At 51.9% G+C, this 14,312-nt stretch overlaps 1 protein-coding gene across 5 annotated transcripts in view; it reads right to left on the minus strand.

The window, feature by feature from the left end:
• Positions 1 to 14,064, minus strand: part of INPP4A (inositol polyphosphate-4-phosphatase type I A) — a 148,636-nt gene extending 134,572 nt beyond the window's left edge. For 4 of the 5 annotated variants that reach the window (XR_013830997.1, XR_013830998.1, XR_013830999.1 and 1 more), the window contains exon 1: positions 13,807 to 14,063. The gene's annotated coding sequence lies outside the window, so the exon portion shown is untranslated. Of the gene's footprint in view, positions 1 to 13,806 lie in introns of all 5 variants that reach the window. The other variant, XM_079940582.1, reaches the window with a different exon arrangement.
• Positions 14,065 to 14,312: the final 248 nt, after the last annotated feature.

Genomic DNA, 14,312 nt, shown 5'->3' on the forward strand with positions numbered 1-14,312 from the left:
ATGCTGTTTTTCCTCTTAGCTGCCCAGCACTCACCCGCCTCATCTGAACCACAGTTGCCTACACGCCGTTAAAGTGACCATGCCACCCACCCTCTCTCAGGCCACTCAACCTGGGGGGCAGGGGGTGGCAGAGAGACCCACACCAGGCACTCAGGGTATCTAGTTCCCCAGCATCAAGGGTCAGTCCCTGACCAAGGACCATATCCTGCGCCCCCATGGGTGCTCCCTTCACACTTCAGTGTCTCTGGGCCTGTGCTGTTGCCGTCTGGAACTCAGATGTTCCCCGAGTGCCACTATGTCCCCGGCAAGGGTTACCAGGCCGGGGGCCACACGACCTGTGCTGACAGCCCCCTCCCACAGGCAGCAGTGCTTTCCAGGACTCCGGCCTCCTCCACCCTCCTCTCCCCCAGCCCACCCCATGACAGCGCCTGCCCCTTCAACAGGGGGAGACGAAACACGTTAATCAGAACCACCTGCCTCCAGCAGGGCCTCACTTTCTGCATTCACACTGCATACTTAGGGTGTCCCAGCAGTCTTTGTTTCCTCTGAAAAACACATGCAGCCTCTGGTCACCGGGGCACCTGTGGAATGGGAAGGCAAGTCGCAAATAACACAGGGACGGGCACACCCGTGACGGGAAGGAAAGGTAGTTCGATGAAGTTCGACGGTCACCTCCCGCAAGCAAAATATTTCACCCACAAACATGGAAAAACAAATTATGTTTCTACTGAGAAAGAACTGGACAGCAAAACAATCTGGGAGACCAGCACCGGCTCAGGCAGCGGAGATGCTGGGGTGAGAGGAAAGATGCCCGGTTCATCCACTGCCTGCGGAGCTGCCCCCGGGAGAGAAGACAAGAAAGGGTCTTGGGGTGGTCCTTGCCTTTTTTAAAAGGCGAAGTTAAGAAGTCTTCGGAGGCCAGGAAAAGCTGTTATTACACATGAGCAGATTTTCATCGTTAGCTTTGGAAACACAAAAGGAAGCTCCTGATTTCAGGAGCATGAATTCAGGGAGTGTTTCTGGTAAAGATGCTTGAATACGTGCACATCCAGACCCCTAGCCCCCAGGGATTCCACTCAACCAGAAAGTAATGCGCGGCCCTTCCAGAAGCTCAACTTCCGGGGGCTACTGCCTCCTTGCAGGGGGGTGGGGAGGGGGAGGGGCGCGTGGGCATGCACACGCACGCACAGTGAGCGTGTATACACGTGTGCAAGCGGCAGGCGTAAGTGCACGCCTGACTGGCGTGTGAGCACACGAGAGGTGTGAGGCACGTGCTGCACACAGGCGTTGGACTGGGGTGGGGGGAAGGTGACGGGAGCAGCTGGCCTGGCCAGCTTCACCCAGATGTGCAGCAGACACACGCTACGCCCAGCGGCTGGTGGCACAGGGAGGGCCCCAGGCTCCTCTTATTCCTGGGTCTGCCGTCCGACCATCCGAGAGGCTTTGAGTGTAGGCACTGCTCGCACATATATCCTTCTTAAAATGCAAATGCCTCGAAGAGCAGAACACAGTCGATTTCGCTGACACCTAGCGTTATGGGATCCCTTTCATCGGACAGAGAGCGAGGCACTTGGGATCACCCTTCTGCAAGGAAAAGCAGAATGAGGAGGGAAAGAGGCAGGAGAGATACAAGCAGACCCAGGCGTCTCTCAACTCCGCTGGCGAGGCCGGCCCTCCCCCAACCCTCTGGGGAGGGGGCATGTCCGTGGCAGGCTCAGGGCGAGGATGGCTCTGGAAAGAGAAGCTCTCTGCCTCTCCCAGGCCCTCCCACTCCAGGCCTCTTCCCACTCAGGGCATCTCGCCCACTGGCCCTCGCCTGGATCTCACACTCTGCCTGAAATCCCCACGCCCAGGCAGCCCTTGCCTTCTGAACACACCCATGGGTCCAGAAACCCCGAGGGAGCTACTGGGGAAAAGCAACTCCAGTCTGCGGAGCTCAGCACTGGCCCTGAGAACTCAGATTAGACTTCTACCATTTCTGTTCTTTAAATGAGGAAGTGGAGGCACAAAAGGAACAGTGACGTCTTTCAGGCTCGAGTATGAAGGCCCATGTGGAAGTGAGAAAGGTCTTAGGCCCTTGAGTTTTTAGCTAGACGCCCGCGCCTGGTTTCTCCACAGAAATTTTGCCAACGCTTTCCCAACAAGCACAAAAACTCATCTTTCAAAACAGATAACAACTTGCAGGCAAGACACAGCTAGTTGTGCCTCCGATGTCCATTCTTCCCTTCCTCCTTAGAAACAGGCCCAGGACCCTGACTCGGTTGGCATGGGGTTGCGTGCCTCCTTGGCATCTAGGTGTGGCCAGGGGTTCAGCTCTTGCCAACAAGATACAAGGACAGAGCTCGACGAGGAGTTCTCAGGAAGTTTGCCTTCCTGCGGCCTGGTGTCTGGAACGCCCACGAGCTCGGTGTACCTCTAGCCGCCGTCCTGGACGTGAGGCCTGGGCTTAGGGATGGTAGGGCACAAGCTCTGATTGCCCACCTCCAGACCTCAGTAGATAAAGAGAAATAAATGCCTACTTTAACTAAGCCTCTTTTCCTTCCGATTTGTTCTGTTACACACGACCAGGTGTTAATCCTAACAACTTTACCATTTCTCACTTATATCCAATGGTGGAGAACGCCACCATCCTGGAATGCTGAGAGCTGGGGATAAGGAAGGATACTATTTTAGATTTAAGTTCATTAACAGTCCCATTTTCCCCGAAAGAGGCCTTTAAACAAAGCATTCTCAAATTTACCCTGGGCTCCAGGCTAGGGTGAGTACATTCTCACAAGACCCTATAAGCATAAGAAGATTCACTTCGTTATAGAGTTATTTCATAAAACAGTTCCTTCCTAACGCAGTCAACACTTATAATCCTAAAAAAGCTACAACCAATCCTACTTCCAGGCCTGCCCCACTACCAAGCTCAGAAAGACTTAAAATACTGAATTCCTGTTTACTGCCCCAAACATTTAATAGCTTGGCTTGCATATTCAGTCCAGACAAATCTAGGTTATGAGGTAAAAATAGCCCCTTTTTATTCATTACAGTTAGTCCACTAAACTAGGTTCACAGTCTAAGCCATGGGCTGCTGGCTGCCATGACAAACACTGGTACAACCCTTAAGAGTTTAGGGAACAGCCAACCTACGGGTCTCTAACACTGGTCAGACCCTGTCACGTCCAGTTCCAAGGAATGATACAGCGATTTATGGCCCTGGAATTTGATCGTGTCTCATCTAATCCTGTTTGAAATGAGTCACACCCACTACAGCTTAGAACCCTCTTGGCCACAGAAGGTGCTGAGGCTGCGCTGGCTGCTGCGACGAGGAACGAACCTGCACACTAGACGGCGTGACCTGATGCCCTGAGAGCACACGGGGTCACAGCCCGATCGGCAAGTCCCCAGTGCAAAAGGCTTATGTTGTCCCAGGCCAGGAACTGATGGAGATTAATTTTAAAACCCGGAGCTTCTTAACCAAGATGGCGGTACGACTGTCACGGAAGCATTCTTTCTCTTTGAGCCAGTGAAACAACCCTGCACAAGGCCCCTGCTTCCCAATCCATCTGCTGGCTTTTCTTCTGTCTTTGACCAACGAGGTGAATACCTAGCTTGGTAAAGATATTTGACTAATTAAAGAATGATTAAGTAATTAAGTTGACTCAAAATGCAAAGATCATCCTCCCTCTGCTGAAGTTATTCAAAATATCATAACAGCTCGAAGGCACCTATAATGATAATCACAAAACACGTGTCTTGAGAAATCACACGCAGAACACCAACTATTTCCAAGATTATTTTTGCTATCAAGACACGTTCCTGTTCTCACGGGCTCAATGGCATTTCAAGGAGACACACAAGGGCTTCCCCGGTGGCGCAGTGGTTGGGAGTCCGCCTGCCAATGCAGGGGATACGGGTTCGTGCCCCGGTCCGGGAAGATCCCACATGCCGTGGAGCGGCTGGGCCCGTGAGCCGTGGCCGCTGAGCCTGCGCGTCCAGAGCCTGTGCTCCGCAACGGGAGAGGCCACAGCAGTGAGAGGCCCGCGTACCACAAAAAAAAAAGGTCAGGGATGGCTAAAAAGAAATAAAATAGGTCAAAAACAGAGTAAAAAGGAGGTCAGAGAGACGTAAGTGGAGAAGTCAGGGAAGGATGTCAAGCTGCCAGAGAGAATCCAGAGCTGAACCAGACAATAACTGTGCATAAATTATCAAGGCAAAATATCAGAGAGTAGAGTGGTCTCCATCAGTCCATGGAGAATGACAAGGATCTGGGCTTCAACATAGAGTGCAGTTGCACTGGGGGACTTCCTGCAAAGAGCCTCAGAGTCGGGGTGTGGGGATGGGGCACAGGTGGAGGAGCCAGGGGCGGCACCGGATGCTCTACTTGGACCAGGAAGAGTTTGGTCTGCGTGGTACACAGGGAGCGTCCATCTCCACGGACACGCCCGGGGTCCTCCAGCATCTCTGACACGAAGCTTCTCCATTCTGGAAAGCTGCTGCTGAGTCACTACAGAGCGGAGGGAAAGTGAAAGAGCACGAGGCAGGAGGTGGGCTTCCAAGGCCACAGACTCCAGAAGCACTTCCCTAAATAGACTTCATGTATGTCTGTGTCTGAGCCTGAGGCCCACCAAACCAAGCACACACAAGACTTCGCCCATGCAGCCCTCAGGCACCATCACAGTTCCACTGCGATGCAGGATTGGGGGCCAAGGGGGCAGGAATGCAGGGACTGACCTTCACTAGATGAACAAGGAAGGAGAAGGTAACACTCAGGCCCGACTTCCCCAAATCACCTGCAAGCCGGGGGTAAAACCCAAACGCGCCTTCCTCCTCCCCCAGGTGGGCCTGTTGACCAGCAGGGTGTTTCCGCAAGGCCAACCCACTCACCCACCACTCCTCTTCCAAGCCAGAGCAGTAACAACGCGTGGAAGATTCTGGGGCATCTTGAGGCTGCTTGGCACACGCTCCACCAATGACTCCATTTTACTGGCCATCTGATCAGCACCCAATTAGGCAATACGATCATACGGTTTAACGTGTGTTTACGCAGAACACAGTCGAAGCAATGACTAAGAAATGTGAAAATACTTACCATTCCACTGCACACAATCACAAGTTTCTATGTGCTTTAGAGAAAAAAAAAAGTGTCAGTAGAAGACAGCTGGGTCAGTGGCCACCTGACTAAACATCTATGAGCCCAGGCCACTCTCACTTCCCTCTTCCCACTTCTGCCCACATCCTTCTCCTCTGACCTTTGCCGGCAGTCCCCTACCTCTCAAAACCTCCTTCTTCTGCAGCATTTCCCTTTAGAGGTGCCCTGGGAAGGACTGAGAGATGGGATGCACTCTAGCCTTTTGAATACGCTTTTTAGAACAGGGGCACAGTAGGAAAAAGGGTAATCGAGACTGCAAAGTCGAGAGGGGAAACGCCGGACCTCCTGCGAGACGGTACCTTCCCTGGACCGGCACTGGTCCAGAGCTGCAGTGCCCAGACCTCTCCTGCTTGTATCAATACTATTTAATCCACACAGCACCCGCCCCCATCCCCGTGAGCCAGGCACCTTCCGCATTTTACACATGAGAAAGCTGACTCAGGTTCTTGTCCAGCACTTTCTCTTCCCACAATCCAACTTGCCCCCCTCAAAAAACAGACACTGACACCCCGAAGCCATTACTGCGTATGCTTTGTGACACAAACCAGACTAACCCCGGAGTGAAACAATGCATATCACCCCGTCCCAACGGCAGCCAGGGCGACGTGGGAGCTGTCCTGTCACTGCTCACAGGCAACAGTGGGGCCAGCCTCCAAACAAGCCAGACGCAGACACCTGTCCACATCTGTCTCCACCTCTACCCCCTTTCCCCGCCCTCCCTCTGTAGGTCACCATATGCTGATCCGCCCTGTCAGAAGGATGGGTCAGGCGTCCAGAGTCACATTTTAAACCTCTGAAAAGTCGACACACTCCCTGCCACGGCCTCCCCAGTCTCAGAGTGGCCAGGCTGAGGACCCCCAACATCTTCAGGAGGATCTGGTCCAGGTGGTCAAACACCACAAACAGTAAACCAGAGTGAGACCAGGAAGTTCAGACCCCTCCCTGCTGTCCTTGGGGCTCCAGCTCCACTCCCCCGGCCCACACCGCTAAAAGGCCCTTCTCATTTCCCATCCGTGGCTCTCCACCTGGAGTAAGCCACGCACCCCCCCCCCCCGAGGCCCCCTCCCCGGCAAAAGACCCCGTGTCCGTCCGTACACGTCCAGCGGAGCCCCCTCCTCCCCGTGCTCAACCCTCGGATTTAATACTTTTTGAAAAAAACCCACAGGAAGAAAAAATCACACCGTGACAATACCCACACACACACGTGCAAGTCACTACCTGTGGGATCAAAAAATGCTTACCCTCCCTGTAGGAAATATACTTGGATATTTTCTATTTTATTTCAAAAACATTTTTAATGCCGGTTACAATCTCAAATTGATGTCACAAACCACTGCCGTCTGAAGACACTATCCTGGACCCTCCCCAGGCCCCCTCCCCCTGGGCTGCCCTTCCTTCCTGGGCCGTCAGCACCGATGCAGAGGCGCTCAGCGTGAGGCTCCCATACATCACTTTTGTGTATTAGGATGAACCTTGAAAGCCGTGCAAAGTCAAGAAAATCTAGAAATACCTCAGCTCTCTAGTTCCAGGAAAGGTCTGGAACAGTGGGCTAGTCTGATCCCACGAATCACACCATGGAGGCGGCTGTTTTACTCCACCCGAACGTGAAGGTGAGGCTGTGCCTCCGAAAGGGGACGATAAAGCAGGTGACACCCCACTGCCATTATAAATAGTCCCTGAGGCTGCCGCCCCTCCAGGCCCGTTCCTTCCGCGTTCCCCAAGCCCCTACTAACGGCACTCCTTCCTGTTTCTTCCTAATTGAGTGAGAAGTAGCAGCAGGTGCAAACCCCACACACCTGAACACGCTTAGGAAAGTGAGTCAGCAGGGCCCGCGCACCCCATCCCCACTGGGCCAGAGAGAGAAGCTGGGGCCGGCGCTCCCAACGCGGCCCCCTTCAGTGCCGAGTCCTGCAGGGAGGGCATGGGCCCCGCTCAGAGGGGCTGGAGAGACTGCGGGCACGGGAGCTGGGACACTCAGCTGGGCCCATACACTGCGGCAGGGGGCCAAGGAGGGCAAAGCCGCCCACAGGCTCCTTAAACGCTCTGCACGCCCCTCGGCTGACACCGTGGGCTGACCTCCCAACTTTTCCCTCCCGTCCGCCTATTCTGGGAACTGTCCTCTCTGGATTCCAGAAACACCAGCTCCATATCCAGCTGAGGAGTGGGGGGGTGGTCTTGATTAGACTAAGGGAGCAATTCTCAAACTGGACCCTGCATCAGAATCACCTGGAAGGCTTGTTTCGCAACAGATCGCTGGGCCCCAACCCAGAGTTTCTGAGTCAGTCGGTCGGTTGGGGCCTGAGACTGCGTTTCGGACAAGTCTCAGGTGGTGCTGATGCGGTGGGTCTGGGGGCCACATTCGGAGGAGCGCTCCTAAGTCAGCCGGCCCACAGCCTCCTGTTGTGGGTCCGGGGAGGCCACATGATGCTCACTGCTCCCACAGACCGGAGGGAGGACAGGCAGACCCTGTGGCTGGGGACTGGCTGGCGTGTCTCCTTCACGCAGTCTCGCTGACGCTAAGGACCATCTCATAACTGCGGGGACGCTGACCCTGGGATGAAGCATCTAGGTCCTGATGAAACTTCAAAACTGCTGCTAGAGTAGGACTCCAGGTCTGTGAGACAGTAAACGTCCTCATTGCTGACTTGGCAGCCAAAAGCACCCCAACTGACCCGCCCCATAATCCATCACCCAGGGAGACTCCTGAACTGGGCATCCTCATTTCCTAACAGGACCTGTTCTCTCAGAAACACGCACCTGCCTAAATGCATTTCTTTTGCTCTCCCAGAATATGCACACCAAGGTCATCCGTCTTGAAAGCTCTAATTCATGGGTTAGAGAATGCACCACTTGAAATGCAAGCAACACAGGACAGGGAAGGAAAGGAGTTCCACATCTTGGAGTGAGTTTTATCAGGCAGCTACTGTAACAGCCGCTGATGCCAGACATTCAAGGGCACTGGTGGAGGCATGGGGCAGGGAGCAGGGAGGGAGGCCGGGGGTTTCAGGAGACCTCAGAGTTCTGCCTGCAAGCATAAGAGAAGGGGCGCTGCAGGGGCTCGAGGTCAGGAGAAAGAATAGGTGTCTGAGGGACAGGCTCTGAGGAAGGGAGCTGAGGGGAGCTGGCCGCTTGGCCCCTCCAGTGGTCCCCTCCCCTCCTCCTGGAGGCCAGAGGACACCTGTCTGTTCTCCTGATTCCATTCCAGAAAATGGACACCTCCTCTTTATCCCCAGAGCATGCCCCTCCCCACCAGATACTGCCTGCCTCTGAGACCCTCCCAGGTGACCCCCACTGAGCAGACCGCACGCGGAAAGGCCTACAGTGTCTCAGCTGTCCCAGGTCAGCAGCTGTGGGCAGAGAGGAAGGGCCAACTGGGCTAGCTGGCAGGCCCATGACAGGGCACAAACAAGGTCTGCAGAGAGAGGATACAAGCACACAGCACCCAGGGGCCCTGGGTTCCCATTTCCCGGCCGGGTCATGACAAAAGGGATGGTTAAGAGATTAAACCCAACCAGAAGAGGCTGCGCTAGTTCCACGCGGCCTCCCACACGTGCTTTCCATATAGACTCATCCTAAGGTACATCCCCTGGGTTTTCAGCAGGCATCAGGCGCCATTGCACACACCTGACGTGTATTAACTCATTCGAGCCCCCAGCAAAGCCTCTGGGTTTGCTGCTGCCATCAGCCCAGTTTTGCGGGTGAGAAAACCGGGCACAGAAAGATGAAGCCACTCGCCCAAAGTCACACAGCCAGTTGGAGACTTACAGGAAGTTTGACTGCAGAGTCCACAATAGCTCCAGGAATAAAATAGATGGTTTTGAGAGATGTGTATGTTCACCAAGCAGGACTGAGTAAAAAAGCCCTTTACTGAGACAGAAATTGTTGATACTGAGGACTCCAGGTAACTGATTTTCACGTCCACGCTGACACATAAAGCATTCATTTCAAAATCCTGTGAAGGGAGCTACGTAATTTCGTGGAGACGGCACTAGATCCAGACAGACCCGGGTCTGAATCCCGGTTCAACCACTTACAATCACTCCCAGGTGGGGCCTTAATCATGCCTCGCCTCAGCCACCCCCTCAACACCACTGGCCTTCTCCCGGGACCTTGCTGAGAACGCATATGGACGCTTGGCCCAGGGCCTGGAACGTAGGGGTGCTCAGATATGTTAGTTTCCTTCTCCTTTAGGATGAAAAATGCATCACCCTTAAAGGAGACATCAAAGGCTGCTGAGAATAAAGTCCGAAGTTATAGTACCTTCCACAACCCAGCAAGATAACCTCATAAGAAAAAATGGTCAAAAGGTATGAACAGGCTATTCACAGAAGCTAAAATATGAACTGGCAAGAAAAGGTTTTCAATATTTTTGGTAATTTGGGAAATGTAATTTAAAAAGTAGTGTCTTCTTTATCCATTAGATTGGCAAAAATTAACAAGATTTATACTCTTCAGTTCAGTGTTGGCCAAATTAAAGGGAAAAAGGCAATTCCACACACTGACGAATGCACAGAGTGATAAAGCTTCTTGGAAGGGGTGAGGGGGCGATGTGGCAAAGCTATCCATTTAATATTACTCTTTAACCCAGAAATTCTACTTCGAGGGATCCAGCAGACTGAAATATTTGTGTTGACAATGACGTGGTTCACAGATTCCCCACTATTTTTAGAGCAGAATATTGGAAACAACCTAAAAGTCCATCAATAAAGGACAGTTAAGGAAATAACAGTACACCCACACTCTGGAATACAGACCAAACTTTTCATGTCAGTGCGTATAGATCCCCAGGACATAGCATTAAATTTAAAAAGTAAAGCAGAGAAAATTTTGTATGACGTGTCTCCACTTATGTTTACAATGAGAACACCTGTGCACTGAAAAGGCCTGGAAGCAGCAAGGAGCACACCTAGCTCCCAGATCTGGGTTTTTCAGTATCATTCTCCACTAAAATGAACTTGGACTCTTTGGAGAAATGGCTGATTCCAGGGCTGGAAAGTACAAGCTGAGTCTTGGAGGTTTTGTGCCAGAAAGTAAAGAAGTCCTCAAAGATGATGAGAACACATCAAAAGGACAGGAGGGCCAGCTGGAAGGGGCTTCTGCAGGCCAAGTCTGGGACAATTGAAGCAGAAAAGTGGGTAATGAGCATAACAAACTATAATCTATTGTATAAAGCAGGAATTCATTCATGAGGGCGGAGACATGGTTAAACCAAAGAGTAAATGAGGGAGAAAGTAAAGTTCTTCCTTTTAGTACAATTCCAACTGATAAGCGTAGAAAGAAACATGGAATTAGAAAATCACCATCTGTCAACTATCGTAACTGATCTGGGTAAGCATCATCAATGGATTCTTAAACTAGTGGGTGAAAGTATGAGGAGTAACAGTATATTTACAGTCTCAAGTGATCTTACTATGAGATACATATTAACAACAAAGGGAAAAACGGTAACTTTCTGTGAGGGAATCTGACAGGCAGGATCTTAATGAAGTGATGACAGGACCAGTGAATGGGACTAATCAACAGCATATGCCTCCCACCGTGAGACACGCTAAGACGGCTGCAGCACCGCCCCGTGCCACACCTGCCAAAAGTGCATCATATGAATCTAGGCAGGAGGAAACCACGGGCAAACCCAAGGGGAGGGACATTATCCAAAACACAGGCAGTTGTCTTCAAAGATGTCAATGTCAAAGTCATGAAATACAAAGACAGATTCAGGAACTGTTCCAGATTAAAGGAGACTAAAGAGACAGGATGGTTTAAGGCACCACAGAATCTTGGATTTCCTTTTGCTCTAAAGTGGCCTACTGGCGAGATCTGAAAAAGACCTGTAGATTAAATAATAGCGTTGCATCAACATTTAATTTCCTGATTTCTAATAATCATGCTGTTGTTTTGTAAGAGAATGTCCTTGTTTTTATGAAATACACAATAAAGTATTTAGCAGTAAAGGTGTATCAAGTCTGCAACTTAACATTAAACATTTCAGAGAAAAGTAATCACACACACACACAAATATGAGAGAGGATAAACCAAATGTCAACATTCGGAGAATCTGGGTAAAGGATATCTTGGAACTCTTTGGATTATTCTTTCAACTTTTCAGTGAATCTGAAATACTATATTTTTTAAAAAAATTTTTAACAGAGCAAGGTATGCATATGCATAGAAAAATACAGGTCAATTCCTGGGGATTAAGTTCACAATGGTATTTTCCTTAAAAGCACAGAGAGACAAAATGAAGCAGGCCTACCCTGGTGTTACTACTGGTCTCCCTAGAATATGCTGTCCTCACAGAGCTTCTGTTCCAGGACACTGGAAAAAGCTGTTTTGAAGGATCTCTCAAGACTAGCTCGTTAACCAAGTTCCACAGAAGCAGCAACAACATAATCAAGGCTTCTTCACTGCAAATTTGTGCTATTTTTCCCTCAGTGAAAGCCACAGCATCCTGACACTGTGCATAGCTGATGATGCTACAGGACCCTTCCTGGAATACATAATCTCTAAAGAAGTTTTTCATAAGAAACCAGGATAAAACAGTCTTGGTCCAAAGTCTCCCCCTCTACTGTGTCTTACTGGATTCTTGAAATGTTAAGACATGGGATGGGGATCAGTTTGTCCCACACACCCTTTTGCTTCCATTCCTCTGGTGCCCTTGCAGATTTGCTGGCTGAGGAGAATGCTCCCAGGCAGGCAGCTGGCTAACGGGACTTGAACGGTCAATAGTTCTATCATACACAACCTGTCTCTCTAGAGCTTTACAGCTTACAACCTCTTATGTATATTATTTGATTTCATCCTTCCCTTAAACTGATTTTTTTTTTTTTTTACTTACTAATGGCATTAAGTCTAACAGCAATACAACAAAATATACAGTTTCCAAAAACAATGAGTTATAATGTCTACCCTTGACTTTGCGTCTAGCTGGGAGGCAGGACTTGCACCTGAGCAGACAAACACTCTGAGACAGCATAAGCCTAATGAAAAATAGTTGGATAAGTAAACCGGCTAGTGGAATTAGTACAACTAATTCTACCACTGAGCTCAGTAGAAATACAGCCCTCCTTTCTCTTTGTATTTTTCCAGCATTTATTCCTTTAAGCCCTGTCTTCAGGGCAAACCCTCCTTGTACATGTAACTCTGGCTTGTTGTTACAGAGGCTTGTTTGCAAGACACCACAGGGAACCAGGCCTTGTGGGCTCCAGTTCGCACGCAACGCCGCCCCCCACCCCCCACCCCCGGACAGCATCGCGGTCTCCTGACACCAGCCCTCCAACACAACAACCACACTGACCTTCCCACACAAGCACCATCATCTCAACTTTCTTCAAAGAAACCAGTGAACTGACTCTTCCAGAAGTAAACATTTCAGCAAAGGACCCCCCAAACAAAGGCCCTAGCCTAAATCCAAAGACAAAATTCCTGTTAAAGAAAACCTGTTTTCAATCAAAGAAAAATTAGGCTTAATTCTAGGACAATCTATAGTTAGCCTATGCGCACTTACCAATGCCAACAGCATCTAGATTCCAAAACAAACTCAGCAAAGTAGGTTCTGTTCTCACCTTCCAGAGATGAGAAAATTGAGAACCAGAGTTAGCAACTGGCAGATTCAAGATTCACATCCAAGTCAGCCTGTTCGCTCTCCAACCCCACTGCCCACAGTCCGCCCCATCCACTGTGAACAGAGATGAATCAGGCAGAATCTCACTGCAACATTCAAACTGCCACCCCGCCTCCTACTCCCTCGGTTTAGATGCCCCTTTAAGGGGCAGGTGGCAAATCAAATTCGACTCTTCTGCAGCCTCTCAACACAAAACCCATTAAGTGGCAAAGCAAAAACACAAGAAGATGGGCTTTACAACCGCCTATACTTTTTTCTTATCCAGAGGAATATTTTTTTATGATCTGTCATTAGGGATGAAGTCGGGGCAGGAGGAATACATGATTATGTAATGTCACAGGGCAGGCAACAAGGGGAGGGAGAGCCGAGCCCATCACCGCTCCCTTCGCCCACAAACACGTAAATTAACCGTTGACGTTTTGAGTGTTTCAATCTCCTGTGGCCTACACATTCATGATTGGTTTTTCAGGAGACAGTCACAAACCCCTGCAGATTTCCCAGGCCTCAATTCATTGACTAGCAGAGCCATAAAGAAAGAAAATATCAAAAGCAAAGATGCCAGAACTGTTGTCGGGGACGGTGGGCCGGCAGAAAAGGGAAGAGTTTGGGAGGATGGGGGCCTACACCGAGGTGTATGTTTATTTTTACCCGGTTCTGTTTACACCCGAAACACCCCGAGGCCTCAGCGTCTGGAGTCACTAGATCCAGCCCTGGAGACGCACCAAGCAGGCGCCGCGACCTGGCCTCGGGGGCGCCACGTCCCGCATCCCGGCTCCCCGCCGCCCGCTACCCTCAGCCCGAGGCGGCCCGGGGCGTCATCCTGCTAGGGCTCGCCGGGGTCTGATCATTCTCCGAAGACGCCACCACCAGGGAACCGCTAGCTGTACGATTTCCATGACAACCGCCGGCGCCTTCCGCGTCCGGCGCGCCGGGTATCGGGATGCGCGCCGCGCCCCGCCGTTCCCCGCTCCGCCCGAGGAGCATCCAGGTCCCCGGTGGCTCCCGGCCGCCGCGTCGTCCCCGGCCCGGCCCGGCCAGGCCCACCTACCTGGCGCGTCCCGGCCCGCGGCGCCCGCGCCCTGCCGTCCCGCCGTCCTCGGTCCCGCCGGGCCGCGCGCCCGAGCCCCGCAGCAGCAACGCCGCCGCTGGGTCGCAAAGTCGTGGGCTGCAGCCGGGCTCCAGGTGCTCGTCCTCTTGTCCGGGTCCGCGGCGCCCACCCCAGCCGCGAACCTGCCGCCAGCGCTGCAGCGCCAAACCCGCCGCCCAGGCTGCTGCTGCTGCTGCTACTGCTGCCGCTGCTGCTGCCGCCGCCGCTCAGGAGGCCACGCCGGCCCCGCCCCGGCCCCGCCCCCTCGCCGCGCATGCGCGCTCCACGAGCCCCGGTCTGGGCCGACCCCACCCGGCCGGTCCTCCTCCGCGGCTGCTCACGCAGACTTCTCTCGGCTTCCTGCAAGACCAGCTCTCAGCTGTGATCGAATCGCCTGCAAGGAGTTCTTGAACTTCTGCACTTTAATTGGACGATGGCATTTTCGCCCTCACAAATACTGAGGCTTG

The sequence above is a fragment of the Stenella coeruleoalba genome (assembly GCF_951394435.1).
Source record: "Stenella coeruleoalba genome assembly, chromosome: 13".
NCBI lineage: Eukaryota > Metazoa > Chordata > Mammalia > Artiodactyla > Delphinidae > Stenella > Stenella coeruleoalba.